This window comes from Anser anser (genome assembly GCF_964211835.1).
Source record: "Anser anser genome assembly, chromosome: 5".
Taxonomy (NCBI): Eukaryota; Metazoa; Chordata; class Aves; order Anseriformes; family Anatidae; genus Anser; species Anser anser.
Window position 1 is genome coordinate 31,212,950 of NC_139725.1, and position 21,070 is coordinate 31,234,019.

At 43.0% G+C, this 21,070-nt stretch overlaps 1 protein-coding gene across 18 annotated transcripts in view; it reads left to right on the forward strand.

Annotated features, from left to right (window-relative positions):
* Window positions 1–21,070, forward strand: part of RGS6 (regulator of G protein signaling 6) — a 278,204-nt gene that overhangs the window by 128,203 nt on the left and 128,931 nt on the right. For 2 of the 18 annotated variants that reach the window (XM_083839336.1, XM_083839326.1), the window contains exon 1: window positions 17,864–18,091. The exons of the other annotated variants lie outside the window; for them this stretch is intronic. The gene's annotated coding sequence lies outside the window, so the exon portion shown is untranslated. Of the gene's footprint in view, window positions 1–17,863; window positions 18,092–21,070 lie in introns of those variants that run through there. 18 annotated transcript variants of the gene reach the window in all.

The window sequence follows — 21,070 nt, forward strand, 5'->3', positions numbered from 1 at the left end:
CTCCTGCATGAAGGGGGAAGAGTGAGTCCCCTTCCAGAGACACAAAGTAGGAGATAAGCCATTGTTACTGATCCGTCCATGCATGTAGCTGTCATTTTACAAGCATCTGGGAAGACAGCATGGCTCAGATTAAGGTTCTGTTCATAACAGGTAAATCCCATGCTTATTACAGCATTTAAACAGAACATCAGATAAATGACAAGGGCTAGGACTTAGGACATAGGACTTAGTAAGATCATGGATTCCTTTGGGCTTCATTAAATACTTAGCTGTTAAATTGGTTACATTTCTCTGCATCTCTTTGTCACATTCTAGTGCTGAAATACTGGTGAGATGTCATCCAACAGTGTAGCCCCCCATCATTGCTCTTACTGGGTGAGAGTTTGTGTCTCTGTCTCTCTGTCCCTTTTACATGTAATGGACAGCCCGCCAACAAAGCCCTCACGGCAAAGCCTGGAGTTATTCCTTGCAGCCTTCCATCATTTGTTCACTGCTCTCCCCCATCCCAGCTATACACCTTAACTTGGGCTCAGGGAAATATTGTGGCAGCTTTTTCCTTCCAGCCTCATTCAGAAAAACCCCATTTGTCTCAGGTGGTCGCTTACTAGGAGGGGCTGCCGAGATGCATGGAGCAACCCAACTGGCAATTTTAAGTGCTGCAGGAGAGCAGTGAGCAGTTAAAGAAAACAGGTTGTGTGTATAATTTTGTTAAACAGAAGATGAAAACATTTGGCTTGGAATGTATTTTAGCTGAAAGCCAGCACAATTCAGTATTAACTTAAAGGAAAGCCCAGGGAGGCAAGCCCTAGATTATGACAGTTCTCAGTCTGAGGAGTAGGGTAGGTCCAGTAGCCTGCATATTTTTCCTTAATCAACATCTTGCATAAGTTCCTTCAGATCTGTCCCTTCCATATGTTGACTTAAACATTAAAAAATGACATAGCATGATTTTATCTTCTTTCTTTCTCAATATTTTCTTATCAGGTGTGCCTATCCATAAGATAATGTTTTTATCTATCAGCTTCTCATATTCAGGCTGGTATCTGGAAATGAAACTGAGTTGCTTTTTTATGTATAAAACACTTGTATTTATTAATTATTATTAGTTAATAAAATTAATTCCATAATATTTTGTGTCTTTGCTACAAAAGATGCAGTTCTCAGGTTTTCATGGTCATTGGTCATCAGCATTGCTCGTATACAGGTCTGGAAGCTCTCACTTATTTCAGATACCACGTGTTTCTTCACATCTCTAAAATGAAGGTGGAGAGAGCTTATTCTGTTCTTCTGCAAAATGTTAAGTGTTGTGGGACTGTGTTCAGGTTTTGGAAGCAGGCTATTCACTTGACCTAGTTGCAGATGATCAGTGTTGTGTGCTATAAGCCAATATCTGAACCTTTGGGTTTCCTCAGGGTGATAAAATATAAACAGTGTCACCGAAGTAATAGCTACTGCCTGAGGAAATACAGTGGGAGAGAAAGGAAGGAGTTCAAAGAATCATTCGACATCCGTTCCGGGTGGTAGTCTTTAAAGCTTTTGCTTTAAATCCTGGGAAGCCGTTCCCTGACTGAGCGTGCAGATACCTTATCTGTGCAGAAATACGAGGTGTTCAGTGAAACATGGGGCAACTCAGGCCACTGGAAATGGCGGTGGGAGCAGAGAGCTGCTTATGATGGCATATACTCCTTTTTCTAACTGAAAGGGAATTAGAGATTCCAGTGCTTCACTGTTCATTGCTACTTTCTGCCAGCAGTGTCCATTTATCTGTGTGTGCTGAGCTCTCTCTCATTCTCTCTTTGAAGTTATATTGCTTTTGTTCTCACATTCTCTGTTTGGCTAGAATAAAAACTGCTCAGCAGTACTTCAGACCATTCTAGGTCTTTCCCAGATCACTTCTGTGGTGATAGGTTGATGTGAAAAGAAAGCCTGGTCTGCCTTGGGAACATTTATTAATGCATGCCGTAAGCCACTCTAATCAGACATGCTATGATTTTTTTACCAGACACAGTGCTGCAGGACATGAAGAGAAAAGCAAGGCTTTGCTCTACAGTCACGCAATGGCTCTGAATCCCAGAAATTAAAAATGAGAAAAATCCACTAATCCAGCTCGCCAAGTCCCCTCAGGCTTGTATATTTTGTTGCACGTGGTCTTTTTCCCCTGCATTTTCTGGAGTCTCATCTTAAATGCATCACGTGGTGGGCTTCTGCTCTTTCCCTTGGGAGGCTGGGGCAGAGCCCTGTGGGTCTCGCCACTCGAGCACTTTCCGTGGTGCCTTTTGCAGACCGTACAGCATCTCCCCAGCTGGCATGCTCCTGCTCTGAAGCACTGCCTGCTCCTTTCAACCTGTAATGGCATGGCTTGCTGGTCTACCCACAGATAAGACTCCCTTGTTTAAAATACAGTAGCGAGGAATGAGCTCACAATATAGGTGTTAGCAGTCTGCGTGCTTTGTTTGTTAAAGGTGGAGTTCCAGTGCCACCTTGTTCGTTGCCTGGTACAATTAGTATTCTGTTGCACTTGTCATCATCACTCAAAATGATCAGAATCTTAGTTTCACCTTTACTCTCTATGCATAAAGAAGAGGGGCTTTTGAAGGACCCCTGCCAAAGTATTTGTAGAGATAACTGCTTTGTTGATGCGTGTATTTTGCAGGCAGTCTCTAAAGCCAGATAATTAATTGTTATCTTGTGATGTCAAATGAGTGGAGACTGAGGGAGTACGTTTTCCTTCTCTTTTCATATTCCTCTAATCTTTTGTGGAAGGAAGTACCACTGAATTTCAGACCAACTGTGTTTTCTTCTTTTGAGCTTTTGGTGCAAGAGAAGTACTTTGTAATGATAAGGCAGAGTTATTTTCCTTATATATTTTTCCCAGGCACTCTGGGCGTAGAATAAAAGGGAAAATCAGAATGGTGTCATCTGCTTGAAATTTGGATGTGCATAACGCTGAGGAGAGCAGGAATGGACTAGGAGCCCGTTGTGCTAAGCACAGGACAGGCACAGAGCAAAAGGCAGTCCTTGACCAAGCAGCAGTGCAGGGAAGTTCAGCTGTTGATGCTGTTCTCCACGTTAGTTGCTGCAGGAACATCTCCCTGCTTAGGACTTCTGGTATCGGTGCCACCGCTTCCCTTCACTTCCTTTTCCTGGAACTGAGCAACCCGAGGAAGGAAAGGACACCAAGACATACCAATTCCAGTATCAAATCAGCTCAACAGATTTTGGCAGACGTTTGTCTAAATTGTCCTTTACAACCTCCAGAACACCTCATGCAAACATTCAGTGCTGTTGTTGCCACTCTTACCCTCCTTTCCATGAGCTAGTTGGTCTTTATGCGACCGGTTTATAAATAACTCTAAATGGTGCTCATAAGCAGTATACTAGGGGCATAAGAGATGTCTGTGTTCATTACCTTATTTATCAGAAGATTATTAAGTAATTCACACTCCCCTAATGCCCTACTTCAGTTGAATGAAATGAGCTATAAAACAAAGAAACAAAGAGCCCTTTTATGCAGAGGCCAGAAAAGCAAAAACAAGGTGTCCTCATGGAAGTTGTGGCTGTGAGCTATAATTTTACAAATTGCACAGTTCTGTGGAAGTCAGCCTAAAAATACAAGAGCATTTGATCAGATATATGCTACTTTATTCCCAGACCCATAAAGAGCTAGGAATTTTGTAACCTACATTTTTGTGTTTTGATTTCTTCATCAGTAAATTGCTCTGGAAGCAGAAAGTGCTGCTGTATTGCTAATACTACTTAAAGCAGGCAATTCAATATACCTGAAAATACACTGCAAAGCAGAGTAGCTCATACAACTTTTCCTGCTTGTCATGGATATTGAGACCCTCCATGATAATAAGGAAAGCCTGTGGTGCGCAGGAAGTGAGAAGCTGGTGATCAATTAGTCAGTCAGGGATTTCCTCCTCTGTGTTGCTAATTACAGGACATGTCGGTCAGCCGACGTTAAACAAATGCCTCCTACTGAAAGAAATCATCTTTAGCATGCGGGCATAAATAATCCACAGGGCACACAGCCCTGTGGTTTATCTCAGTCCAAGTGCTCCCAGCACCAGAGGTCAAATTTAGTGATGTCCATTCTCACACTTTGGGTGTACTACAGGCTCTGAGGACTAAACTTACCTTTTCCATATCAATTGCAAGAATGCAAATACTTTTTTGATCGTCTCTCCTGGCTCTCAGAATTGTCATTGGGATGACAATTCAGCATGAGTGCCTGTTACTTTAGTTTGCTGGACAAACTCTTGTCATCGGGGGCTATAGGAGAGTCCTCAAAACAGCTGACATCCTGAGTTCAGTCTGTTGACCCGAAATAAATTAGTCACAGGATTTCATTTCATTGCACTTTTTCCTTCAAGAGTTTAGGATGCAGTTCCCAGGTGTAGCACACAGTCTTGTGGATTCAAATGCCCTGGAAAGGTGAATGTCCTTTCACCTGCATGCTCCCAGCAGCTCAGGACAGGGAAGAGGAAGCTTCCTTGGTCCCCCACCCCCCTGCTGCCAGCACCAGTGACGCTTGGTAAGAAGCAGAGCTGAGATTTCTCAGAGGACAACAGGAAGGGCTGACGGGAGGAGAGGCAGAAGGATCCTCTGCTCTCTTCTTGGCAGTGCCAGACTTTGGTCAAGATGAACTCCATACGTCCCATTTCACAGCCACTGATGAAGCAGGTACCATGGAATCCTCCTGCCCCACTCTGTGTAAATGAAGCTAATAAAATATTGGGTCTAATTAGCATTAGTCTGAACGTGGACAGTACGTTGTCCAGTAGAGCACATTCCTTAGGTTAACCAAACAATATATGGCCATACGTGACCTCCCACCTCCTTCTCTCTTCCCTGTCAAAAGATGTCACCTTGAGAAAACTTGCCATCATGACTTATCTTTTTTTTTTTTAAAAAAAAATCCGAACTCCTTAATCAATGTTATGGTCTCTGAGAACAGCCTCTTTGCTGTCATGACATTGCTTCTTGAGGCAGAGAGTTACATTTTTGTTCTGGCTAAACACAGCTTCCCCTGTGTGGCAGGTCTCATAGATTAAGAAACCTTTTCAGAAAATCAAAACAACAACGCAGATCAGACTTCTATGCCCTGCAGTCACTATAAGGGCTGATGGAGTTACCTACTAGGCTTACCTGTGAGTACCCTAACGAGGGCACTGAAAGCAGTGTCTCCATGTATGTCCTGCAGCATAACGCAGTGACAGATGCAGTCATACCTTATCAAGAAAAGTAACAACTGCTTGCTTATTTGTAAGAAGAATCCAGAGGAAAATAAATCTGTTTACAATGTGTGCTGCGATTTGGTTGCAGTCGATAACCGTGTTTGTTTAACTCCGACGTACGGCTCTGGATAAGGCTGATTGTCTCATTAAGGGAAATGAGTCAGGGAGAATATTTATAATCACTTGCTATTGATTTAAGCAGTGTCACTGTTAGAGGGGTAGCTGGTAGTGGTGAAATGAAAGGACTTGTGAAGATTAAAGCACTTTGGAGATGCAGGGAATAAAGCAATGGAAACTCTCTCAGAGTTTACGGGTGCAGGGCTGTATTTACAGTATTTTTTACCTGTGACATGGTAAGAATAAGTATATTCTTACCTGTGACATGGATTCCCTTGGTGAGTCTGGGTCAACCACTCAACTCCTCTGTGCCCCACCTTGATAGTAAAAGGCAGGTGCTACCTAGGTGGTATTTCTCCTTAAGGGGACTACTAAGTTTGGTGCAAAACATCTCTAAGTTGGAGTAAAGAAATTTTCATAAGTCTTTCCAGGCTTTTTCCCCATCTCCTTCAAAAGGAGGTTGTTCAAAATGGTGACAATATATAGGCCATCTCTACGAATATTCAGATTCCGCAGCACTTCGGTGTTGTTGGAAAGGGTAAATAACAAAAGACAGAGCAGGTAGGGGATTTCTAGGAGAAACGAATCTTTCTGTTTCTAGCATAAAACCTTTTTTCTATTATCATTCTGATGAGCTAGGGAAGGTTTTTACAAATGACTGTGCTAATAGCAGAACATGAGCAGGACTGCCAATTTTAGAAATAAACATCTACAGTTTGTCTTTTTCAGTTGGTTAGGTTTTCCGTCTCTTTCTTATTTGGAAAGCTGCAGATCACAGTGTAGTAATATGGAGGTTTTGCTGATTTCTGACTAGAAACAGAAGGCCTAGCAACAGAAGGGAACGTGGTAGTTCCAACCACTTTTGGTTGTGCTGTAGTCAGGATTTGTGTTAATTGCAGTATTTCTTTTTGATGAATTTAAGGATGTACTTAGGTAGAAAACACCAATATTTGTAAATTTACAGTCCTTCTTCCTCTTTAGAGAGGAGCGCATATTCTGAATCAAATAAGTTAAATGTCCTTGAAGTGTTTAAGTCCTTTCCCATGGCTTGGTATCTATCTGGAGGTTGGAAAAAGAAAATATCTTTGTAATCTTTGTAGGGAAAGTGTACGTGTACTGCTTAATATGAAACTCTAATCCCAATACTGAGTTTACAAAAAAAAAAAGTCTGATTTATTAGGTCTAGTTGTGTGCTATTACTTCTGTAGATAAGTTAAAGAAAATGTGATTTGTAGTCAATGTATTTCCACAAGCTGGTGACTGTGTCCTTGGTGCTGGGCCTATGACAGCAGCCATTGCAGAACCACCTAGGCAATGGGATGCTCTTGGGACAACCTGAAATAGGCACCAAATAACAAGCTGGCAAGGGGGGAAGTTTTTAAAAGACTGTCTGGTTTCAGGTCTTGTCTTTAGCACTCCAACAAGCAGTAGATGGGAATTTATCAGGGGAAGGATACCCCTGAAACAAAATAGTAATGAGAGGTGTCTTCTCCTTAAGTGAATCCTTAGCCCCCTTCTCCCCAGAAGACAAGGCTTCTCAAGAACCGACAGGTCCCCTAGCACCAGGGGTGGTCTCCTGCCACCTCTCCATGCACCTGTACTCACACAGAAGATGGGGTTTTACAGAGGTATGAAACGAAAGCTATAAACTAACTTCTACTAACAGTATAAAGTTGAGACATGTGGTATGGGTAACATTACAGCCATGGCTCAAGAGCACCAGGGGTACGGTGCCTCAGAAATTACATACATTTCTGAGGGCTATACAGTGCCAAAGTCCTGCTGCTCCTTGCAAACCAGTTCCATCTCGCTTCAGTGTTGGTTTTAACTGAGACAGCAGGCTGTGTATAAAGCCACTGTGGCCTTTCTCACCCAGAAGATAATGTGTATTCTGTTATATTGAGTGGGAATACATGACATGCTTTTTGAAGAACCTGGCTTGAACCACACACGGCAGCTCCGTCCTGCAAAAAGATTGAAGAGTTGTCGAACTGTAAAGGCTACAGCTGGAAGCTGTGCATTCAGGGGGGAGGAGAGGCCGGGTTGGCTGCATACATCGGTAGCATCCAAAGACTTTTCTGGACTCTTCACACACCAGCAGCAGTCAGGGAACGGAGGAACCCCACTGTGGTGGTTTCGCCTTCTGCCTCAGCTCCTTTGTTTCAGGCTTAATGAAACATTTTAGATAAGTCACTAACGAAACATTTTAGATAAGTCACTAACAAACGAAGAAACAAATACCAACATCAGGCTTACAGACACACAAATCAGATTGCACGTAACCCTGACCGCAGGGAAACAATAATTAAAGTCTGCTGTCAGTAAGAGTGGCTTGGTGGCAGGAAACTGCAAGAAATTATAAGCTAGGGAACAGCTCTGAGCGGAGGGTCAGATTCTTAGGGGTTTTCTCCCCTCTTCTCATGCTGTGGGAGGAGATCTAAGGAAAGATCCACCAGTGGGGGCAGTCTGACACTCAGCAGTGCTCAGAATCCCACGCTGATGATAACTTGTAGAGAAACGTGAATAAAAACATCATTGCCATCTACCCCAGTTCCCAGAGACTTCCTGTCCCTGTTCCAGCCTCAGCGCAGCCTGCTTGCCCCACCAGCACAGAGTCGGCTCCCGCAGCAAGAGCGGGGATTGCTGCAGTGTCCCCATGTGCTGGGGGACAGTAAGGCAGAGCCTGTGAAGGAGAGAGGTGGAGCTAGCAGCTGTCTGGGTGCCTCTACAGGTGCTGGAGACCACCACGGGATCAGCTTTGTGTGGGGGCTTCTCCAGCCAGGGAGGGGCAGGAGAGGACCCAGCCCTGCTGCCTTGGGCTGCGGAAGCTGTTAGCTTTAGCATCGCGTTCCCTCTCTGGAGATGAAAGCTGAGGGGAAAAATGCTTTAACTGCAGCTTTTTGCACAATTATGATTTGTCTAGTAACTCTGTATGTTGTCTGTAACAAGCAAATCTTTTCCTCTTCACTATTAGCTAAATATAAACCTCCATTCCTTTAAACAAAATTTGGGCCTGTGTAAGACTAATACAATGATCTGTGTAACAATGAGTTTATTTAAATTCCTCCCATGAATTATAAAGTTGCTGCTTTGGTTTTATATTTTCATATATCGAGCAAGAAACTGAATGGAAGAAAAAAATCCTATAACTTGTTATCTGTAAAATGTTTTGGAGGGCAGATGCTTTCTGAAAGCCACATTTAAAGAATAATATTTAAAATAATGCAGTCTTGCTAAACTTGTATTTTATGGGTCAACCTAGAAAAATCTCATGTGAATTGTTATGCCTACATAATGACTGACTTTAGAGACACAGAAAAGCAAAAGTCCTAGATAAGAAATAGGAATAGAAGCAAACTCTCTTGTGCCTCACATTTTGACAGTTTATGTGAGTAACGTGGGTTTTTGGTCCCCTTGCCTCAAGTTATCTTCCAAGCAAAGCTCTGAGCTTTCAGTCAAGATCATAACTGCAACTAAGAAATCATCTTTAGAGACTAATATAGTGGTGTGTAAGCTGAATTATTGCTATAAGTAATAGCTGATGGTTATGAGAAGTAAATTCCGCTGAGCATGTTCTGTGATTTAGGTTCAAGTCCACAGGTAGTTTGTAACATAAAGTTCCCTTTCCTCTGGAGTCTTCCAAACCCAGAAGCTGCACCTGCCCACTGCAAACGTGTAATGTAGGAGAACCAGAACAGGTCAATCAGTTACTTGCTGGGCGTTCCCTTGTACATTTTTATAATTGTGTATTTTTCCCTAGTTTTGCAAGGGAAATGGATATTGTGAGACATTTTTTTTTTTCATTTTTTTTTTAAGGAGCTGCCAGCTCTGGAAACTGTTGGCACATGGCTATTGGCCAGAAGGTTTGCTTTTTGCTGGAAAAATGTTAAAGTAACTACTGTGTTAGGACTGTGTGGTCAGTGTTGACAGGGTTTCAAGGTGACGCAGGATTTTCTTTTGCTTTTTCTGGTGGCTGCACTGGAAGAGGGGGATACAGCTGGGGCACAGCCCTGTGCTAGAGGAAGCTGGAGCAGTGGTGATGTTTGAAACATACCATTCAGATGTCCTTGTGTTGTCTATCAAACCATAACACTCTCGCATATCGCGGGGATACCCAGCCTGCTGACGGGAATGAAGGGGAAGGCTTGGTGAGGGTGGTGAATTCTTAAAGCATGAAATATTTGCCAAACTCGGTTTAGTTTAAAACTAAGATCAGTAAGAGGGGACTTGCCGAAAACAAACGGTGTTAGCTTCAGAAAGGTGGCATTCCTGTTGTGTATAATGCTCCCTTTGTAATAAATTGTGGTGTAGAATTGACTGGATTGAATTGCCTGAGAGCACTCGCTGAGCGTGGGTGCTTTGGAGCTGGGTCTGACTGCGTCTTTTTGTGGTGTCCAGCCTCAGCCTGGGAAACGAGATGATCCAAGTTATTGCCAGCCAGCTCCTGCTACGCTGGAGACATCACTCGCTTCCTTGTATTTCTTTACCCCATGCCAAAGGTGGAGATATTTTTAAACAACTCGTCCCATACCACGGCCAATAGCAGGCAGATATCTGGTGACCTCTTCTTGCTCTAGGATTCGGAGTGTGTGTGAAGTGTCTGAGTGCCAGCAGTTGCTGCAATTTGTTCACTTCATAAGAATATCCTTGACATGCTGCCCATCAAATTTTCCTGAGGAGGACCGGTGCTGGCTATGAGCCCAGGAGAAGGAGTCACGCTCTTGAACAGTTTTACCTGGGTAAATCAGCATGCCTACGGTTACTGCAGAGACCAAGGGACAAGAAGCTCTCACACCTTGAAGATGGGCTGTCAACCACTTTCTTGTATCTGTCCGTCAATCTGTGTGTGGCAGCACTGCCAAGATCAGTGCCCATATATATCTTTAAACAGAGTGTAGGAAGAGCAGAAGCTTCTGTATTTTCCAGATATGTCATTATTTTGACATGCTAAAGAGTAGTCGGGCCTGATGACGGCAAGAAGTGAGCAGCTGTGATTATTTCTTAGAGGCATGAACATGAGTGCTGTCTCCTTACAGACATGTGACAAGGAGGAGGATCAGCAGAGCAGCTGAAGTTGGCAGGACTTTTTAACCCAAACTCCCTTTCTCAGTCTCTGTGCCGCCAGCTGGTGGCAGGTACGAGTCTGGCTGGTGGAAGAGCAGCTCAGGCTCTGCTGGAGGGCACTGAGGCCAGCTGTTCACAAATGCCCCAGGTGCTGGAGTTGTCCAGATCCGTGAGCCACATCTGACCACCAGCAATAGCTGGTAGTGCTGGTAGAGCAGGAAAGCAAAGGTGGCAGTACCAGCCTCAAAAACCTCGGTGTCCAATCCTCCTGGCCACCGCTGGAGCAGCAGCTGGCAAGTGCCTGACTCACAGCTCCGGCCCCGTTTCTGACTGTCCAAGCTACAGAAATCCCCCAGCAGCATGGAAGGAAGCACATTAGTTTGAAAATATTTCTTCTGCCTTCCCCTAAGAGATTGCCATAGCAAAAGTAACAGGCTTGAACCCCACAGTGCCCAGCCTGCGTTCAGCTCCTTGACACATTCCCATGCATTTTTCTGAGGCGTAACAAAACATTTTAAAATGGTAGCCACTGCCCCTTATTCCTTTTCTTCTTTCTTAGAAGAACCTTCCAACAACTGCAAGAGGAAGCTGACAAAAAGACAGCCCCTATAGGAGGCGGTGACGTTTGGGGGTGCCGGGCAGGGGGTGCTGTGGCTGCTCAGTGCTCCGACCACCAGCACTCCCACAACGCGCCTGAATGGCTCTCAGCGTTTCTGCCTGCGCACACAGGCAAGTTTTTATCAAGATGCCTATACATGCAAATAAATTCTAAGTGCCAGGCAAGGAGAAATAGCTGTGGTGCCTGGCTGGTCATTCACAGTGTATAGGGCTGCCGTTCAGAACGAGCCTCGGATGTATGCACCATTTCCTCACTCAGAGTGCGTCAGGAGGGTGGTTCAGCTAAATCATGTTGTTTGAAAGGTGGGTTTATTCACCATGAAACAGATTTCCTGCTTACTGAAGGGAGGTAAATTCATTGGTATTGCCTCTCTCACTGCTTTTAGAAATATAGGCAGAATCCAGGTCCTGAGGTCTGGAGTTTGATGTGTTGAGTCCTAGTTTGTGCTTATGTAGGGAAGCTGAGCGACAGCTGGGTAGAGTGCATGGATTCAGATGCTTGAACTGAAATCTGAAAGCTACTGGTGTTTATCAGGGGCCTGTGGCTTGCAGGACTGTGTCATGACGACTGCTTATCATTTAGTACCCAGCTGTGGATGCCAGGGCCTTTTCAGCTTACACCTTCTCCACCCAAAGTGGTCATCTGTAGAGTGATCATCTTGAAAACTATCTATGCTTGTCTTGTTCTGCATCAGATTCACAAAGCATCAATGTGATCAGCTGATGGCACTGAGAAAAGACTCACATGACCAAGCCCGTGGCGGACTGTTGCATTCAGATGTGGAATTTCTTGAATCCCAAGATTCACAGAAAATGCAGATGGAAGGAGTCAGGGGAACACAGAGCAAAGCTGGGGAGGGAGCTGGGGAATGTTTGCATGGATCTGGTCAAGGCAAACCTGCTGGGGCTGGTGGAACTCTAACAGGACTAGAAATCTGTCCTCCCACTAACTTCATCTTATATATGGGAAACATTAACAAATGGCTGAGAACAACGTTTCATTACTTCTGTTTATGTTAGTTGATTTGTTCATAATTTTTTTTAATTCAAATGGCTTCACACAAAGTTTTACATTTTTTTCAGGCAAATTGACTTGCTTATTTTGAAGCATTGTTTATTTATGTTTGGTCTCAAAAGAAAGAATCATTTAACAACCTCAAATAGAAACCTGAGGGCTTAACATTTTCTGGCGTTTGCATTCAACTGTCAATATTTTATTTCTCCCTTCCCCCCACCCCCCCACCCCCCTTTTAACTCTGCTGGATCTCTGTTCTGGAAATCAGAGAAAGATTAAAGAGTTGTTTTGATCAACTATTTGATATCTAGTTTTCTGTTTTGGAGAATTTTTGATTATGTAAAATTAAAATATTATTCTAAAATATTATAGGACAGAAACTATCTGACAATTTTGCTCATCTCCTCTACTGGATTCTTACAAAGATGATGCACATTGTTTCTTGCAAGTAGCAGGAAAGCACAGAAATATGCCCAAGTACATTATGTTTAAATAGCAGTATTTCCTCTGTGTTATACGTGCCTAGATACGCTTCAGTCATTCTTGTTTTGAGATTTCTTTGCCCATTCAGAATTTTGCCTCCAGAACATGAGTGCCCCACAGTCACATTACAAGAGGAACAGAGATCTCACAGCTCACTTCTCCCTTTGAGGATTCGTTTTCAGCCAGGGCAGTAGTGTGTGCTTCCACCAAGCATGCAGAAACATCGTGACGTGTCAGAAGGTGTCATATTTCAGTAGCTGAGAGCGTATAAGAAATTAAACTGTTGTGAGATCAGTCATTCTTCAGTCAGATACCCAATCTTTATGTAAAAACATCAGAATTTACTTTTTCTAACACTGGGAGTGTAAATTTGTCAAATCCTTGTTCAGTGTTCATAGCAGCTCACTCAGCTCTGTCTAACAGGTTAGCATGGGCATTAGATGCTTTTTGTAATGTGTCTGTCCCTGGAGTAACCAAGAGCACTATAAGTAAGGCACCAAATCCCCATAAATGGAAGACCCAAAAACCCTTTTATCTGAGTTTGCTTCATCTAGACATATAGTCATGGCCTCTGTTCTGTGTCAAGAAGGTAAATAGCCGTGTGTTAGCCAAGAACTGGTGTCATGATGATTTAGCGTATCACAGGAAAATAAACTCAAAAGCGGCCCATTTCTGCAGTGCTGCAGAGCAGGTTGGTTACTGTGCACCTCCCTGCCTGTGTGCTAGGTAGCTGGAAGGCACATCTCAGGTGCCTGATTTAAAGAAATAAACAAATTCATAAATAATTCAAAATGTATTTTATTTATAGAATTAAGTAAACTTTAATTCCATAATTACCAGGTTCCTTTTACTTAAGCAGTCTAGGATTCACAAAATAGGGGGCCGGAAGGTATGCATGACAGAGGAACCTGAGCTCAAGCCCTTGCCTCGCAAGGCAGAAGGAGGCAGGCCTTTGCTCCAGAGACAAAACCATTGGAGCAGCTTGCTGTCGAGCCCTTTACCAGCACATAAATCTCCCCCCTGCAGGATCCCTCCAGAAATCTGGTAACAAACCTCGTCTTCCCAGACTCTTCCCAGGCCAGAAAGGCTGTGCAGTCTCCAACCTTGGAGGTATTCAGAAGCCACTTGGACGTGGTTCTGTAGGGGGCTGCACCAGGCGGGCTCCAGAGGTCCCTGCCTGCCTCAGGCACTCGGTGACTCTGTGACTTGTACCTACTGACCCCATCCGAACTAATCTCTGTCTTTTTGTGCTGTGATGCCCGTTGAGGCCCAAACAGGGCGGTGGAGGCAGTGAAGATGGGAGGTGGAGGTGCAGGGTTTCCGCCTAGCCCAGCTGCCATCTGATGTCCCCAGGTGCGCCGCGGTGCCGCAGCGGGCTCGGGGTACCAGTGCTGCAGGCAGCCCCGCAAAACATGCAAGCCATAGAGCATGGCATTGTGCTGTTTTCAAGCCTAATTTATCCAAAGAAAGAAAGAAAGAAAAAGGCGTCAGCAGTTCTCTGCTGTGGTAAGTGCTATGTAAAATCAAGCTGCAGCATAAGACGTGCTGGATTCCTAGCACTTTAGTACGGAGATGCGTTACTGCCAGAGTATGGCCAGTTACCTGAGAGCAGTAATATCATTGAACGGACTCAAAGAAAAACAGATTTAATCTAGCGAAGTGGTTGCTATCCTTGAAGGCAAAGCTAAGGTCAGTGTTACAAAAGGGCAATCTAAAGCAGCTGAAAGAAGTTCTCAGTAGCGCTGGCACTGCTCTCCCCCTGCTGCTGCAGTGGTTGAGCTGGCTGGGGGCTGGTCGCTCCATTTTCTGCTCCGGGGCTGCTTTCTTCTCCTCACTTCTCTCTGGGCAAATGTCTCCTCCCTACCTTTACCAAAGGCAGAGAGCCTTTCCTCACTGTCTCTTGTGCAGCTTTCTTCTGCACTAATTCTCTGAACCTTTTAAATTGCATAAATGCAGTTTTAGTAGCACTAATTTCTACCATGTTACTCTCTGCTCTTGCAGTTCCTGTTGCATGTCTTTCAGGATAATGGGGAGGTTACGGTATCCTCCAGATTACTGCTGTCCTTCCTGTACTTCTGTGAAGTATTTGCTGTATGTAAGTCATCCCAGCACCTAATCAGTCTTTAATTTACTTTCAGCTCTTTAAAGTGACCACAGAAAAAAATAGTAATAGATGGCATTCTTGGTATTTATGTGCTTTGCAAAAAAATATGCCTTCCTTACCATCCCACTTACTCTTTTTCTGTTATTGCAGAGATCAATGTAATTCCATGGTGTTGTGGTTTAACCCGGCTGGCAGCTAAACACCACACAGCCGTTCGCTCACCCTCCCCCCTCCCTCTCTGGGATGGGGGAGAGAAACGGGAAAGTGAAGCCTGTGAGTTGAGATAAAGACAGTTTATTAAGACAGGAAAATAATAATAACAATAATAATAATAGTGATAATGGTAATAGTATTAACAATAATAATGTGTAAGAAAACAAGTGATGCACAATGCAATTGCTCACCACCCGCTGACCGATGCCCAGCCTATCCCCGAGCAGCCGGCCCCCCCACCCCGGCCAGCCACCCCTATATATTGTTTAGCATGACGTCAGATGGTATGGAATACCCCTTTGGCCAGTTTGGGTCAGCTGTCCTGGGTCTGTCCCCTCCCAGCTCCTGCTGCACCCCCAGCCTGCTCGCTGGCAGGACAGAGCAAGAAGCCGAAAAGTCCTTGGCCTGGTGTAAACACTGCTCTGCAACAATTAAAACATCAGCATGTTATCAGCGCTCTTCTCATCCTAATCCAAAACATAGCACCCTACCAGCTACTATGAGCTACTTAACTCTGTCCTAACTGGAACCAGGACACATGGTAACCCAAATGTCCTGCATTACCTAGATAGCTCTGCCCACACCTCTACCAGGACTGAGGAACTTCTCTTCCCAGTTGATCTTTGGTGCAAAAGAAGATACCTACTCTACTGAATCATACTGAATCATGACATGGTTTAGTGGGTGGCATTGATAGTGGGGTGATGATGGGACCACATGATCTTTAAGTTCTCTTCCAACCTATTCTATGATTCTATGCATTCTTAAGGTTGTGAAACTTAAAATGAATTTATGTCTTCATAAGTGAGGTCTTCAGTAAGCATTTAAAAAGACCTCTCCTCCCTCCTTCTGCCATGGATTTAAAAGTTGAACTAATCTAGGCAGCATCAAAGCCGCTTAGGAGCAGCGAGCTCTAGGTGGCCCAGGTTGAACAGTGGAGTGGTCGCAGGTGACCTCCAGAGGTCTGTCCAACCTCACACCATCTGGTGACCCTGTAAAAAGGCTCGTTTGGGAGCAACAGGCTTTTAGAGTAACTTTTACTGGAAGAGGATGTGCTGTAGTAGGGAGTGCCTTGGCTACTTGCATGTGCAAGTGACACTTCAGTCAATTAAAATTACACTTTTTTCATTGCTGATAATTAAATTTATAGCATAACCGCTAGCAGTTGTCTTTGTTGTTTTTATCATTAATTATGTTGATAAAAACTTCTGTTAGTAACAATTGCCACTGAGAATTTCTAGGTTTAAGCATCAGTAGGAGGAAGAAATGTTTACTCCAATTATTTTACTACCAGTTCAGAGATTTTAATGCCTGGATGGTGGTTTGAGAGTTAGTTATTTCACTCAGTTTATGACTCTGGTTTACATAGTAATTTTCATAACTCGAGGAAAGTAATCACGCCAATTGCTTCAAAATGAATCTGTATTTATGTCCACTTGCAATGTATTTAGCTGTAGCAGATAAATTAAAATGTTTTAGGCAAATGTTTTAAGATAGAATAGTAGAAAACCCTTTTTGTCCTGCCCTCCTTGCAAAATGTTCTGTAAGGTGTGGCACACCTTCATCCTTATAGACTGTATATATATCCCTTTGAGGGAGGAGGTGTACGTGTGTAGATGTGCTTGCTTATCACCTGCACTACACTTGTATTACAAGTACAACCAATTCGTTTATATCCCTTTGCTGTCCCTCACAATTTAGCACAGCTCCAAAGAGAGAACACTTAAAAGTGAGCTTCATTTTTCTCTTCTTTTTCTTGACTCAGCAGTCACACAACTAGCAATATTATGTACATGTATGAACATTGTAGTGGACTGAATTTACATTTTTTTCTTTTAGCAACCAGTTTTGGAGACAGGTTACCAGCATAACTGATGAACTGGTAAATCTGGTGCGCTTACCTGGTACTTATTATTTATTGTCTGTATTGAGTGCCAATAATAACCAGTGGTTCAGCAGCCTTTTTAAGGCAAAACATAATTTCTGAGAACAACAAAACTCTTGAAAAACATTTTTACAACTAGAAAACAGATTGTAACATTTTTATGAGGTGCCTACCAACTTCTATGCTGCAGTTCTAATGAGGCAATTTTCCCAAAAAGTCCCTTCGGTGGGGCCTGGCCTGGCCTTAACTTGGCAGCTTGCTGCTTCAGGACACCCTTTGGCTAGATAAGTCTCATCTTTGTGAGCATGAGCTCCTCCAGTGCTAGCTAGTGACTGGCCAGACCATTATAGTAGTCATAAAGACCTGAGTCCAAAAATACCAGAGTAGTACAGGTTATTAAAATAGCAATTCTCACCTTGTCATGGAAAGATAATTACATTTTTAAATGCCACAATGTCAGGTGGAAAGTACACAGTAAATCCAAGTGTATTCTCCTTGTTGGGAAGATATGTATTTGGTAAGATGCTACATGGTGATTAATACGGATGGGGGATTTAATTCCTAGTTAAAATTAGAAACAAATTAGTAATGAAGCAGTATGTGCTTCCTTATACCACCAATAAACTGTAAAACCATAAGCACAAAGGACCAGGAGTAAGAAATTACTGGGATTGTTGCTTTTAAATGCTGAGTCACCTTTTGTAGCAGAGCAATTGGGTTAAATGTAACCTGCCTTCTTCCAGTTAGGGAAAACAAAGGATTGTTAATTAGGGCTTTGAATTTTAAGGAGTGAAAACAGTAAGCATCTTCTGATAATGTAATAATTCTGTTGTACCTTTCAATATTTCATTTTAGGTAGAGGTGGCTGACTGTCCAGCTTAGAAGTATCTATATTCATGGTTCTTGGTTGGCTGCTTATAGATGCTGTCTCTAGGAAAGTTGATGGAAAGCAACTGCTCAGGTGAAATCAGTGAGGCTGTTCTGATTGTGCATGTGGCTGAGACAGGGTATTTATTTGCCTATTTATTTGCTGCTGCTTCTTGTCTTTTTTTTTAAGATGATCTGTGAACAACCTGTTGCTTTGAGCTGCTTTTCCAGGGACCTGAGCAGTCTGGACAAGTTAATATTTTCATGCTGTAGCTGATAAAACCTATAAAGCGTTTTAGCAAACAGAACAGATGTTTGCACAAAGACTGTCTAAAGTGAGAATGTGAGAAAGGACTGGAAATGTTCCTTTTCATTTAGGTTGAATTTAATATTCAAGAAAGTCATCGTCTTTGTGAAAAGCTCTTGACTTGCCAGGAAACGTATTTGCAAAGCAGCGAAATAGAATCCATTTCACTCAGTAATGTGTAAGTGATACTATTGCACGTATGTATGGTATTATATGAAGTGTAAAACGTATCTATGTTATATGAAAAAAGTTTTTTATAGTAGTATTATGGAAAGAGGTATGTCAGATGTGACAAAGTGGAGGACAAACCATGGAGAGGAGAAGAGAGAAGAGGAAAAGAAAAAAGGATCAAGTAGGATCAAGTTAGTGTGACTGTCTAATAATTCAGGTAGTAGCACAGCTGTCAGTATCTGAAATCATGTGCTTTTAAGAGTAGGGCCAAACTTCCCTTAGACAGAAAGCCAGCTGTTAGAAATGGGAATTTTCAGAAGTATCCACTGAACACCTGCTGGAGTTTTTGCCTTTCAAACCCGGGGGGATGGTGGCAGTTGAGTATCACTGGCTACCTCAATAGAGCTGGACTTTTGTGACAGTAAAACAGTTTGAATTCTTCTGCATGTGAATATCATTACTGATTTCAGCAGTCCTGAGTTAAAAAACAGTTGTTATACAAATGAATCTTGGTTCCTCTGAGCCCTTGATTTTTGCGGACAGCCTGGATTAGAACATCTCCTTGCAGCGTTATTTATAACAAAGTACACGAGAGATAATTGAAATGCCTGACAAGCAAGAGAATGGGGGACATACCTCACAGCTAAGGCTCATTATAAGTGACAGTGCCTCTCATTTTGGATCTCAATTAAATACAGGCCATATAAATCTGCTTCTATCCAGCTATTACAGTATCCCGTTATAAATCACAGAAACGCAGACCTGCTTTTGCATTTGTCAAATATGTTTCCAAATTAAGCCAGAACTGACTTTTTTTTTTTTCCCTCTACAAACCTATATTAATGCTTGACATAATAAAATATGGTCTCATGTCTAAAAATAAGAGAGGATTGTACTTTCCCCATGTAAACATTAGTAGAATGGACTTTCCATTTTCTGGTTCCCAGCCCCTTACGTTCATCCTTCGTTGCTGGGCAAATCATGGAGTTGTGCAAATAATGTCTGTGACAAATCCAAGTTTGAATTGATGCAAGAACTCTTTTCACCTTTTCCTTTATTTTTCTGGAGGTATGGGAGGATATAACTTAATTGCAACTTCTGAAATCCAGCTGTATGCAGTTTGTCCTTGAGACTGTTTTCATCACCTGTTAACCTCCACTCACTGCTGACACCTGTTGTCAGCAGCAGGTTTTCTTCACAGAGGAAACAGGACTAAAGGGAATTATGGATTCCTGACAGAGGTAACATCAAGGAAACCAGTAATCATTTTTGCCACTCACGTGAAGGCAATGCAAGCTAACGTTCCTGGTGTCTGTACCTCAAGGAGGACACGGTGGTGTTCATGAACATACAAAGAAGGGCAGCTGAAACAAGGGGACAGAGCAGCTGTCTTAGGGGGAGATGCTGAAGTGGGTGGGACCCCTCTGTTTGCACAGAGGTGGCTGAAGGAGGACTTACCATGCTTTAGAGATATGAAGATGGGATAAAGTGAATGCGGAGCTGGTATTCAGATCCACATTGGTCTGACTCGGTGAAGGGTTCCTCTAAGTCCTTGTGCTTTTCTCACATGGCTCTGCTGTTTTCATCACTCTGTGCAGCACCTTGCGTGTTCTGGTGTCCTTGGAGGAACTGATGCAGATGTGCTTTTGTAGAAAGACTGTGAAATGTTGCTGTGGGCAGTCCAACAGGAAACAAATGGTGTGAATAGAGTGAGTTTAACTTATGCAGAAGTCTATAGCTCTCTCCCATAGAATGTGATAGTAGAAGGAAGAAAAAAAGTAGTAATTTTCAAGCTTCTGAAAGTTTTTCCAATGTGTTTGCTTGTCCACAAAGTTCTCACTGTCCTGCTAAAATAAACTCCACAATCCTCTACAGTTTAGGAGATTCTAAATCAGTTGACATTCTAATTGTTTTAGGGTAATCTCTGTTTTCACATGCAAATTTAGTTCAAGATGCTGAAAAGGGATCTAAGTAGGGTGCCAGAAAACTCATGGGAAACCCACTGTAGCTTTCCCAAAACATTTAAGTAGAAGAAATTCTCAGGCAGTGAAGGAGAAACTCCCACGTGTATGTCTTCTTGTGCCAGAAAAACCCATATCATTCGCCAAAAAGTGTGTGTGTGTGTATGTATGTATATATATATATACACACAGCAAGAAAACAGTACAAATGTCCTACCAAAGAGTTGTATATGTGTTAAAAAAAAAAAAAATTATGATAGCAAAGTTGTGGACTAGCACCTTGCATGTTGTCTTGAGTACATACCGTGAGTGTTATACTGGTGTAATGGAAGACAGGCTTAATGTGAATGAAGTAGAAAAGCAGGAAAATACAAATCAGCTAGATTAGACTATGCAAACATATTAAAGCTAATGTATTTAGTCCAGCAGCGGGCAGGTTGTGGGCTCAGCAGCGGGTGCTGCAGCCGCTGGGCACCGCTAATGCTGCTTCTGCTGGGTGGAAGCTGGAGCCTGCAGCATTTGGGTTCCCTCTGCTGGTTCAGTTTAAGGCCCTGGCTGCTTAGCTTGTGTGATGGGAGGATATTATCCCTGAAAGACTCTGAAGTATTTCCTTTCTGGCTGTGTTTTGGGATCTTGTGTAGTTATTGCATCAGCAAACTATCCTGCTTAGAAGGCGGGGGCAGGAGGGTAAATATACACCTGACTCACTAAAATAAGTGATTCAGAATTTAGGCAGATGCTTGAAGTTAAACATATACCTGTGTGCTGTACCTAATAGGAGTACGTGTGACATGCTTCAAGCACGTGCTTCCATGCTTTTCGGAGCGAAGACGTTGGTAGTGACTTTGGCAATGGACAGTTAAGCGGGCTGTACTTTGAGTGCTAATGAACAATTGTCTGAGTCTTGTCACCATCTGTAATGTCAGTGGCTATACAGCCATGTGGATTGCACTTATAACGTGAAGGAAATAAGAGTCTTTGTTTTTTAGATTTCTTTGAAGGCTTTCTCATCCATGCATTAAGTG